The sequence below is a fragment of the Macaca mulatta genome, chromosome 5 (assembly GCF_049350105.2).
Source record: "Macaca mulatta isolate MMU2019108-1 chromosome 5, T2T-MMU8v2.0, whole genome shotgun sequence".
NCBI lineage: Eukaryota > Metazoa > Chordata > Mammalia > Primates > Cercopithecidae > Macaca > Macaca mulatta.
Genome location: NC_133410.1, coordinates 155,997,792 through 156,010,009, shown reverse-complemented (window position 1 = coordinate 156,010,009; position 12,218 = coordinate 155,997,792).

Sequence of the window (12,218 nt, the reverse complement as noted above, 5' to 3'; positions counted from 1 at the left end):
GCCGCCCGTGGGGCGGGGCTCCCGACCTGCAGCCCGCCATGTCGGAGCCCCGCCCTCGGCGGTGGGCTCCAGTGCAGCTGGAGCCTCCCCAACGGGCGCCACCCTCTGTTCCGTGGCGCCTGGTCCCATCGACCGCACAAGGGCTGAGGAGTGAAGGTGCGGCTCAGGACTGGCAGGTAGCTCTGGGCAGCTCTGCCTGCAGCCCTGGTGCGGGATCCACTAGGTGAAGCCAGCTGGGCTCCTGAGGCTAGTGGGGACTTGGAGAATCTTTGTGTTTAGCTAAGGGATTGTAAAGGCACCAATCAGCACTCTGTCTAGCTCAAGGTATGTAAATACACCAATCCGTACTCTGTATCTAGCTAACCTAGTGGGGAATTGGAGAACTTTTCTGTCTAGCACTCTGTGTCTAGCTCAGGGATTGAAAATGCACCAATCAGCACCCTGTAAAATGGACCCGGCCAGGCGCAGTGGCTCAAGCCTGTAATCCCAGCACTTTGGGAGGCCGAGATGGGTGGATCAGGAGGTCAGGAGATCGAGACCATCCTGGCTAACACGATGAAACCCCGTCTCTACTAAAAAATACAAAAAAAACTAGCCGGGCAAGGTGGCGGGTGCCTGCAGCTCCAGCTACTGGGAGGCTGAGGCAGGAGAATGGCGTGAACCTGGGAGGCGGAGCTTGCAGTGAGCTGAGAAAGGGCCACTGCACTCCAGCCTGGGCGACAGAGTGACACTCTGTCTCAAAAAAAAAAAAAAAAAAAAAAAAAGGACTAATCAGCTCTTTGTAAAATGGACCAATCAGTTCTCTGTAAAATGGACCAATTGGCAGGATGTGGGTGGGGCCAGATAAAGGAATAAAAGCAGGCTGCCAGAGCCAGCCAGTGACAACCTGCTTGGGTTCTCTTCCAGCTGTGGAAGCTTTGTTCTTTCACTGCTGCACACTCTTTGCGTCTATGCCATGTGTATGAGCTGTAATACTCACTGCGAAGGCCCGTAGCTTCACTCCTGAGGCCAGCGAGACCACGAACCTATAGGGAGGAATGAACAACTCCAGACATACCGCCTTAAGAACTGTAACACCCACGGTGAAGGTCTGCAGCTTCACTCCTGAAGCCAGCGAGACCACAAACACACCAGAAGGAAGAAACTCAGAACACATCCGAACACCAGAAGGGAAAAACTCCGGACACACCATCTTTAAGAACTGTAACACTCACTGCGAGGGTACGCGGCTTCATTCTTGAAGTCAGCCAGACCAAGAACCCACCAATTCCGGATACATCATCATCTCCCCCAAACCCCACCTTTTAAATCACTATATTTCAGATTATGTTTTAACATGAATTTGGTGGGGGATGCATTTAGACCATAGCAGTACTCTTACAACTAAGGTTAAACAGTAAAGATATTTCTATGATGAGCAGGTATTTATTAGCAGAGCCTTGTTGTTTTTCCTCCCCTCTCAATATTCATTCATCTCTTGACATCATTTTGTTTTACTTTTTAATTTTTCCCTCAAACTATAGATTTCTTTGACTCTTCTTTGAGTTTTTTTAGTTTTTGACTTTTTCTTTACCTGCTCACTTTGATGACTTATTTAGCATTTAGTAAATTTTATGTACAAATCAGTATTTTCTCTCTCATTTTCAAATGTATTATTTACATCTGTTACATGTTGGCCTAGTATACATACTCCTCCCACTACACCTGCCTTTTCATACCAAATGCCAAAGAGTCAAAAAGTTTTTATGAGCAGCCTGGCCTTCTATTTTGGAACATCCTTCTTATCCAGCCTACCATAATATCACCACAGGAGTTGGGCAATTCCCATAACGTGTCACAACATTGAATTAAGCATACTTGTCAGCAAGCCTTGTTCATAAAAAGTCGTTGCTGTCTGTGGCTGGACATCCTGGATTTTAGTCAAGAGATAGCACTTTCTCTCAAGGATAAATGTCTGGAGGTTACATATTTTGAGACCTCAAAGGACCCTGACTTTCTTTCTTTCTGAGAAATGGACAGTTCTTCTCCACCCTCACTGAAACAGTGACCTCTGAATGGGTTCCAGGAGCTCTCTCATTCCTGCACTCCAGCATAGACTCCTTCGCTTTTACTTGACTTGACTAGTTCTCATTATTGGTGATCTTTGAAGGTTTGTCTTAAAAGAGCAAAGTTTCTGCTTCTAGAGGAAAAGAGTCTGTGCTTCTACGGGAATATGAATTTGCTAGTCACAATAAATCCAACACCCAGGGCTCGTCCCTTTGCTGCCTCCTCCCTCTCCTTGCCTCACCTGAACTTTCCCTGCTTCCACATCAGGAGCTCCTTGCTGCCCTCCCCATCCCAGCCCAAACTGGAGTAGGAATAATGGTACTACTCCAGTAAATGGTAAATGGTAGACATGGCTTGGAAGTCTCACTCCTACCACAGTGGCAGTGTAGTCGACACCTCCAATTTTGAAATAGGAGTTAAAGAGACCTGAATTACAGTTTCAGCTTTGCCATAAACTATAAGCCTATGTGGCCTTAGGAAAATTAATCTCTGTGACTGTCTTTCTCCATCTATAAAATTAAAAAAACAAAACAAAACCCTACCGTGCCTAACAGTGTACCTAAGAATGAAATGTGGTAATATATATGGAAGAGCTTTGAACATGACTTACACTTTTATTATAGTATATGTGGTGGGGGATAATCATGGTTTACCACTTTACATTCAACTAGGGCAGCTACAGTGGCAGAGTTGTAGATTCTTTACTCAAGAATGGGGTATTTGAGGGAATTCTGGGAGAGTGAGTACTTCCTTGTTCTTGCTAAAGTGTCCCTTAACTGGATCCCACATCCTTTTCTACTCCTCTATTTCATTTCTCTAGGGACAGTTTCTCCCCATTTTTGGGGTTCTGTGGGCTTGAGACATTGTACTATGTTGTGGATAGGACACTAGCCTTTGGAAAAGCTGTGTTATTAATAGTTTAACCTGGGCCTGTAGAACTGCCCCTCTTGGAAGCTACGTCCCATCTCATTTTGAACATTTATTTGGGCATGTGGTATGTTAGGTGCTAGGAGAGAAAGAAAAATGACAGTAAATTTTTGGATCAGAGTCACAAATAATGAGAATGATATATAACTAACCACACCCTGATAATGTGATAAAACCTCTAATTGTGGTATGGACAATTCATTTTGAAGGTGCAAAAGAGGAGAGATTAATTCTTAGTGGTTAACTCTAGAAAGGCTTTGGAATATATGGGATTTGAGTTGTAAATACCTAGCAGCTAGGGCTTTAGTTGTATCTATACAGGCATACCTTGATGCTATTGTGGGTTTAGTTACACACCATTGTAATAAAGCAAATATTGCAATAAAGTGAGTCATACAAATGATTTGGTTTCCCAGTGCTTTTAGAAGTTATGTTTACGCTGTACTGTAGTATATTGTGTGCAATAGCATTATATGTAAAAAAGTATATATACCTTCATTAAAAAATACTTTATTGCTAAAAAATGCTAAGGATCATCCGAACTTTCAGTGAGTCATAATCTTTTTGCCGGTGGAGACTCTTCTGTCAATGTTGACGGCTGCTGACTGAGCAGGGTGGTGGTGGTTCAGGTGCTGTGGCATTTTCTTAATATAATACAAAAATGAGGTTTGCTGCATTGATTGACTCTTGCTTTCACGAAAGATTTCTCTGTGGCATCAGATGCTGTTTGATAGCATTTTACCCAGAGGATAACTTCTTTCAAAATTCTTCAAAATTGGGATAGATCCTCTCAAACTCTGCTACTGCTTTATCAACTTTTGTAATGTTTTAAAGCCTTGGCTGTCATTTCAACAGTGGTCAGAGCACCTTCCCCAGCAGTAGATCCATCTTAAGAAAGCACTTTCTTTGGTCATCCATGGGAAGTAACTCCTTGTCTAAGTTTTATCATGAAGTTGTAGCAATTCAGTCACATCTTTAGGCTCCACTTCTAATTCTAGTTCTCTTGCTATTTTCACCACATTTGCAGTTACTTCCTCCACTGACACCTTAAACCCCTCAAAGTCATTAATAAGGATTAGATTCAACTTTTTCCTAACTCCTACTAATGTTGCTATTTTGACCTCCTCCCATGAATCACAATTGTTCTTAATGATATTTAGAATGGTGAATCCTTTCCAGAAAGTTTTCAATTTACTTTGCCCAGATCCATTAGAGGAATCACCAACTATGGCAGCTATAGCCTTACAAAATGTATTTCTTAAATAATAAGACTTGAGAGTAAAAATTACTCCTTGATCCATAAGTTGAAGAACGGGTGTTAACAGGCATGAAAACAACACAGGTCTCCTTGTACATCTCCACCAAAGCTCTTGAGTGACTAGGTGCGCTGTTAATGAGCAAGAATATTTTGAAAGATATCTTTTTCTTTCTATGCAGTAGGTCTCAATGGTGGGATTAAAATATTCAATAAACCATGCTATAAACAGATGTGGCTGTCATCCACACTTTGTTGTTTTGTTTATAGAGCACAGGCAGAGTAGATATAACATAATTCTTAGGGGCCCTAGGATTTTCAGAATGGTAAATGAGCACCTGGCTTCAACTTAAGGTCACTAGAGGCATTTGCCCCTAATAAAAGGGTCAGCCTGTCCTTTGAAACTTTGAAACCAGGCATTGACTTCTCTCTATAAAATTCCTAGATGGCATCTTCTTCCAATAGAAGACTGTTTTGTCCACATTGAAAATCTGTTGTTTACTGTAGCCACCTTCATTAATGGTCTTCACTAATCTTCTGGGTACTTGAAGCTTTTCTCTTAGTAGTTGCTGCTTTACCTCATACTTTTATGTTATGCAGATGTGTTCTTTCCTTTAACCTCAAGAACCAACCTCTGCTAGCTTCAAACTTTTCTTCTGAAGCTTCCTTACCTCTCTCAGCCTTCATAGAATTGAAGAGAGTTAGGGTCTTGCTCTGGCTTAGGCTTTGGCTTAAGGAACTATTATGGTTGGTTTGATCTTCTATCCAGACCACTCAAACTTTCTCTATATCAGCAATAAGGCTGTATTGCTTTCTTCTCATTCATGTGTTCACTGGAGTAGCACTTTTAATTTCCTTCAAGAACTTCTCCTTTGCATTTACAGCTTGGCCAACCGTTTGGCACAGGAGGCCTAAAGTTTTGGTCTATCTCAGCCTTTGAAATGTCTTTCTCACTAAGCTCAATCATTTCTGCTTTTGATTTAAAGTGACAGAAGTGTGACTCTTCTTTCACTGAAACACTTAGAGGCCATTGTAAGGTAATTAATTGGCCTAATTTAAGTGTTGATGTGCCTCAGGGAATAGGGAGGCCCAAGGAGAGGGAGAGAGATGGAAGAACAGCAGGTTGGTGAAGCAGTCAGAACACATAGTATTTATCAATTACGTTTACTGTCTTCTATGGGCACAGTTTGTGGTTCCCCCAAACAATGAAAAGAGTAACGCTAAAGATCACTGATCACAAATCACCCTAACAGGGATAATAATAAGCAAAATTTAAGGTGGTGAGAAGAAAAAGGGCCATTCTGCTATCAACGAGGTGGTGACCCAAGAATACATCAACATTCACAAGTGCATCCATGAGTTGGCTTCAAGAAGCGTGCCCCTCAGGCACTCAAAGAGATTCAGAAATTTTCCATGAAGGAGATGGGAACTCCAGATATGTGCATTGATACCAGGCTCAACAAAGCTGTCTGGGCCAAAGGAATAAGGAATGTCCCATATCATATCCACGTGTGCTTGTCCAGAAAACGCAATGAGGATAAAGATTCACCAAATAAGCTCTATCCTTTGGTTACTTATGTACCTGTTACCACTTTCAAAAATCTGCAGACAGTCAATGTGGATGAGAACTAATTGCTGATCATCAAATACATCCAAAAAAGTTATAAAAATTGCCTTAAAAAAGAAAAATTTAAAAGATATTGTGAAAATTTCCAAAATGTGGCACAGAAACATGAAGCAAACATGCTGTTGGAAAAATGGTGCATATGGACTTGCTTGGTACAGGGTTGCCACAAACCTTCAATTTGTTTAAAAAAAAAAAAAGGCATTCTCTGTGAAGCACAAAAATGCAAAGCACAATAAAATGAGGTATCCCTTTAAATAGGAATGGATGAGATTAATTGAAGGGGAGGGGCAAATTTGAGAAGGTAGAATGCAAGACAGGGTAGGTGAGGGTGGCAGGAGAGAAATCTAGAGTGTAGAACAGTAGAGAGGGGCCCAACTGTAGAAAGGGCATATTGCATTCTGTTTTCTTCAGCCCATGTGAATGAATTTACTAGTTTTATTTCCTGAATTTATACTGAGTATTGGAAATTAAACTACTTCAATTATATATAATTCTTATGCTTCATGTTATATCTGGTTATGATGATATTTGATCCATGGAATCTTTTGACATCTGCATCAAGTGAAAAGAAATCAATTCCTTTATGAATTTAAATAATTGCACTTTTGATTATCTTTTTCCTATATTGTCAAGAGCTAAGAATAGCTGGTGATCATCAAATTTACCTTGTGAAATGAACAGATACAGATAATGTGGTATATACTCTTACAAATGGGCCTATGTCTCAGACTAAAGGCTTTTAAAAAGTGCCCCAAGGACTATGTTGAGGTGAAGGAAAAACTGCAGTTGGATTGCAAGTGAGATATTAGTGCCTGAGTCATAAAGTTTATAGTTAGACTTTGAAATAAGTGGTGAGAGAAGAAAATCAATCCAGAAACCTGCTACCTGAAAATTTAATATAATTGTGGAGACTTCAGAGGAAGGATAAATAACCTGATTTCTTCTTGCTCAGATGGTGCCACTGTAAGCTATATATTAATCAGTTTTGAATGTCTAATTAGGAACAACTAAAGGCAGAAGGAACTTTCTAGTGCAAGTATAAACTTCTATCTTTCAGGAAATTTCAAGTATACAATACAGTATTATGAGCTATAGTCACCATGCTGTACATTAGATCCTCAGGATTTATTTGTTTTGTTAACTGAAAGTTGGTTCTCTGAAAATAGATCCTAAGCATTCTCACCGCAAAGACACACAGAAAATGGTAACTACATGAAATTCTAGATGTGTTAATTAACTTGATTGTGGCAATTATTTTGCAATGTGCATCAAAAAATCACAATGCATACATTAAATATGTATATTTTTATTTGCCAATTATGCCTCAATAAAGCTGGAAAAAATGTCTCTTTCATAAACCATAAAGACAAGAGTCTGAAAGAATTATTTTTCTAGAAGGTGAACACATTTCCTTCTCCTTCTGTATAATGAACCCAGATAAAATTCTAATTGGTTTTAAAAGCCTAGAAGGACTATTTTAATGAATACCCTCCCTGCACCAGTGGCACTTTTTTTTTTTTTTTTTTTGAGATGCTTAGGTACTTAACAAAGATCTCATTTACTTTTCCAAATTTTCTAAGTGGTCACAGGATCGGTAAGAAGCATTTCTAGTTTGCAGTGTCTTCGGCAGGCTTTGGGAGAGGGAGTTTGGGGAAAACAGAGAGACCAATGTTCTCTACTGTCCCCTTGTCCCAGAACAATCTTAGTGTTGACATCAGGCATCCAATTCTGAAAGCTCATGGAGACTGCGTGACTATCAACAAACTTCTAAATGTGACAGGTGGCAGGCAGCCACTCGGACTAAATTTGCTATGATTACAGCCATCACTACCATTAGTCTCCACTGGTGTTGCTACTGAGGTTTAAGGACAGTAGCAAGAAAGGGAACTGGAAGGGAGGCCCCAAATACTAGGGGCCTGGAACCTTTATCCCTCTGCAATGGTTAATTACATGTGTTCACTTAACTAGGGTATGGCACCCAGTTGTTTGTTGAGACAGCACTCTAGATGTTGCTGTGAAAGTAATTTTTAGTTATGGTTAACATTTAAATCAGTAGACTTTGAGTAAAGCAGATTACCCTCCATAATGTGAGTGGGCCTCATCCAATCAGTTAAAGGCCTTAAGAGAAAAAAAAAAAGATGGAGGACCTCTGAGAGTGAAAGAATTTTACCTCTGTATTACCTTCAGACTCAAGACTACAATATCAACTCTTCCCTGAGTCACCATCCTGCTGGCCTGTCCTGGGCATTCAGACTTGCCAGCCCCCACAATCATGTGAGTCAGTTCCTTAAAATAAATATTGTTCTTTGTATAGATATATTCTATTGATTCTGTTTCTTTGGAGAACCCAAGTGTGCACCATGTTGCCTGTACTTTTTTCTCATCGGTGTTCCTATCTGCATCAGGTCAACAGACTGACTGATAAGAGTAAAGGGAAATGAAATGGCTTTGGCATGAAGTGTGCAGAGCACGGTGCTGGTTCTGTTTAGCTTCAGGGACTCTCTGTTCCCCATCTTTCCTTTTAGCCTATTAATGTCACGTTTCATTTGAGGTTGAGCTGTGCTGCACTTTGCTGGGAAGAAGGAATGTAAGCTGCTTTTATTAATGGGTTTCATGTTGTCCTGACCTTTCCTTGCTTTTTTTTTTCTTTCTGAGGAAAAATGGCTAGAATTTTACAGATGCTGGTTCAAGTTTTTACTTTTTGATTTGTTTCAAAGTGGAATAAACCTTATATTCTTTAAAGTTTTGTTTGATAACCAAATCATCTTCAGTTTAGCACTGTTCAATAGAACCTTCTATGATAATGAAAATGTTCTTCCATGCTGTCTCATGTGCTAGGCACATGTGGCTATCGAGCTCTTAAAATGTGGCTAATGTAACTGAGCAACTGAATTTTAAATTTTATTTGATTTTAAGTCATTTAAATTTAAATAGCCACATAAGGCTAGAAGTTATGTTGCACAGCACAAATCCAAGTGAGTCTCCAAACATCAGTTTCCAGCTTTTGTTTGTTTGTTTATTTATTTAAGATGGAGTTTCGCTCTTGTTGCCCAGGCTGGAGGGCAGTGGCGCCATCTCAGCTCACTGCAACCTCTGCCTCCTGGGTTCAAGTGATTCTCCTACCTCAGTCTCCCAAGTAGCTGGGATTACAGGCATGTGCCACCATGCCCGGCTAATTTTTTTGTAATTTTAGTAGAGATGGGGTTTCACCCTGTTGACCAGGCTGGCCTTGAACTCCTGACCTCAGGTTATCCACTCCCCTCGGCCTCCCAAAATGCTTGGATTACAGGCATAAGCCACCACGCCCTGCTCCAGTTTATTTTTAAGAAGTAAAAGCAAGTCTCTTTTCATACAGTGACTTAATGCTAAAAAATGTAAATCTTGACTACTCATAAATGAGGTCCTTGGACCAGCCCCATCAACCACCTCTATGAGTTTCTTACACATGTAGAATCTCAGGTACTACTCTAAACCTACTGAATCAGAATTTGCATTTTAACAAGATCCTTGGTTTATGTGCTCATTAAAGTCTGAGAATTACTGATATAAACCATCCATACAAAGACTCTTAGTTGACACACAGAGGTGGGGGAAAAGCAGTGAGGATTTTTTCTGAATTGTTTGCATGGCTTCTTCTGTGTAGCCCCCGTATATGGGCAAAGGGGTACAACCCTGGTCCTGGCATGACCTTTTTAGGGCAAGTGTTAGAATCTCTCTATGCATGCTTTTGGTTTTTCAAAATGTTGCATCTGTTCACAAACTTGTGATATTTTTTTCTTGTTAAAAAAAATAGGGCAGAATGTTTGAATCTTAGGATTTCTTACAGTGAAAAATCACTGCTCCTGAATAAGCAGCCAGTTGTGCTGTGTGATATATGTGATGTGGTTCATTTATAAAATCATTTTCCAGAGTACACATGAACATCTTCACTGGTTTTCTATTTATTATCAAATCAATTCTAACTTATTGATAACATTAAATATAATCAATGTTCAGTGTTATATATATTTGTGACTCCCACATACCTGACACTGTTCTGTCATTATTTTGGGGAGTGAACACTGCAGTGTGTAATAGAGACTGGAGGTGGCTTACTAGTCCACAATCTACAGACACATTCATTAGTTTCCAAAATCATTTCTGAACTTCTAAATTTTTCTGACACTATGGTGGGCGTCATATAAATCAACTTATAGCAAAGTCATCCTAGCCTTTTAGGGCATAACCACATAATAGGCAGTAGATCATATTCACTTGCAGTTTTATTGAAACAACTCTGAAATGCTATGGAAATCGGTAAAAGAATGAATAGAAAGTGCGTAGAAGGATGTCATGGTATGTAATTTTGTGTTAGCCTCTATCCTAGCACCTTTTTGTGTCTCTACCATTCTGTTCACTCCTTTCTTTCCTTTCTTTCCTTCCCTCCTTTCCTTCCTTTCTCTTTCTTTCTCCTTTCTTTCTTTCTTTCTTTCTTTCTTTCTTTCTTTCTTTCTTTCTTTCTTTCTTTCTTTCTTTCTTTCTTTCTTTCTTTCTTTCTTTCTTTCTTTCTTTCTTTCTTTTCTTTCTTTCTTTCTTGTCTTCCTCTGTCACCCAGGCTGCAGTACAGTGGCTCAATCATAGCTCACTACAACGTTGAACTCTCTGACTTAAGCAATCCTGTCGCAGCCTTCCAAGTAGCTAGGACTACAGGTGCACACCACCGTGCCTAGCTAACTTTTTTTATATTTGTTTGGTAGAGATGGGGTCCCACTATGTTGCCCAGGCATGTTTTGAATTCTTGGCCTTCAGTAATCCTCCTGCCTTAGCCTCACAGTGTGCTGGGATTACTGGCATGAGCCACTGTGCCTGGTCCACTTTTCTTTTTGAACTACGTCTAGTTCACATTTTGTTGCTACACTTTATACAGGATACTTTGTGGTAATGAAGTGGGGCTATACATTTAAAAATAATAGTTTGCACCAAAAATATGGATTTAGGCCAAGTGCAGTGGCTCATTCCTGTAATCTCAGCTCTTTGGGAGCCCGAGGCAGAAGGATTGCTTGAGCCCAGGAGTTTGAGATCAGCCTGGGCCACATCACCGGACTCCGTCTCTATAAACAAACAAACAAAAAAATTAGCTGGGCATGGTGGCACATACCGGTAGTCCCAGACACTTGGGAGACTGAGACAGGAGGATTCTGTGAGTTCAGGAATTTGAGGTTACAGTGAGCTATGATTGCATCACTGTGCTCCAGCCTGGGTGACAGGGACCCTGTCTCAAAAAAAAAAAAAAAAAAAAAAAAAATCAAAAAGAATTTACTCAGTTTCAATCAAAATTAGGAATTGCTATCAGATCTAAGCTCCAAGGTCCATCCATTCCGATACTTAGTTAAACACACATTATATACAAATATTAGTACAATGTTTTCCTTCATATTCTCAACAGGGAGTAGAGAGGGAGAAGGCAGAATTCTTCACATTCAGAGGTCACAGATTACAGTTTAAAATTTAGCCTGGGTTTTTGGTTTGATGGATTTAAGTCCCGGCTGGTTCACTTATTCGTATAGAGGCGATAACAATACTTACCCCAGATGTAGCTCTAACTCTCTCAGAAAGCAACTGAGGTTTTCTATGCTCTTTTCAGGAGATGGCCTTGGCAGATTAGAAGTATCTGGAATATAAAATTTTTATTACTGAAGCCACATTCAAGGTGTGGTGTTATGATTTTGGGGAGAGCTGACCCCAGATGTTTTATATAAACACATATTGGTTGCAGATGCTGTGGTTGATGTTCTTTAATAGGTCCAATTCCAAAAGAGCCTACATGCCGAAGAAGCTGAAAAAGACTTCCATGTGCTCTGACTGGGGACTCAGTGTGTATCTGACTTCCCTGAAGTCTCTACACCTTCATGAGATCCTTTTCTAGAGAATTTTAGGGGTACAAGTCCTTCCGCTCTACTGTGGTTCTGATCATACTTAGCAAAACTTCCCTCGGCAGCTGTATCTCCATTGGCCTTCAGTGTGCTATGATGCAAATGCACAGTGGCTGCGCAGATCAAGAATTGGTCCAGAGATCCTGACTTTGAACTCCTGCTATCCCTTGATGGCTCTTAGCATCACCTGATTTCAGTGGGAATTGTCCCAGGTGCTTGAAAATATTCAGCAGAAAATTGAAGTTATCTGAAATGCCACTACGCAGCAATAATAGTTTAGATTTTTATGTATTTAATTTCAGGGTTTTTTTTTTTAAATGAGGGAACATTTACATGTACATATATACATATTTACTTGCACATGAATTAGATTGGTTCTAACCATTTCATATTCTGCTCTTTAAACAATATGAAAAATCAAGCCAGGTGCTGTGGCATATGCCTGTAATCC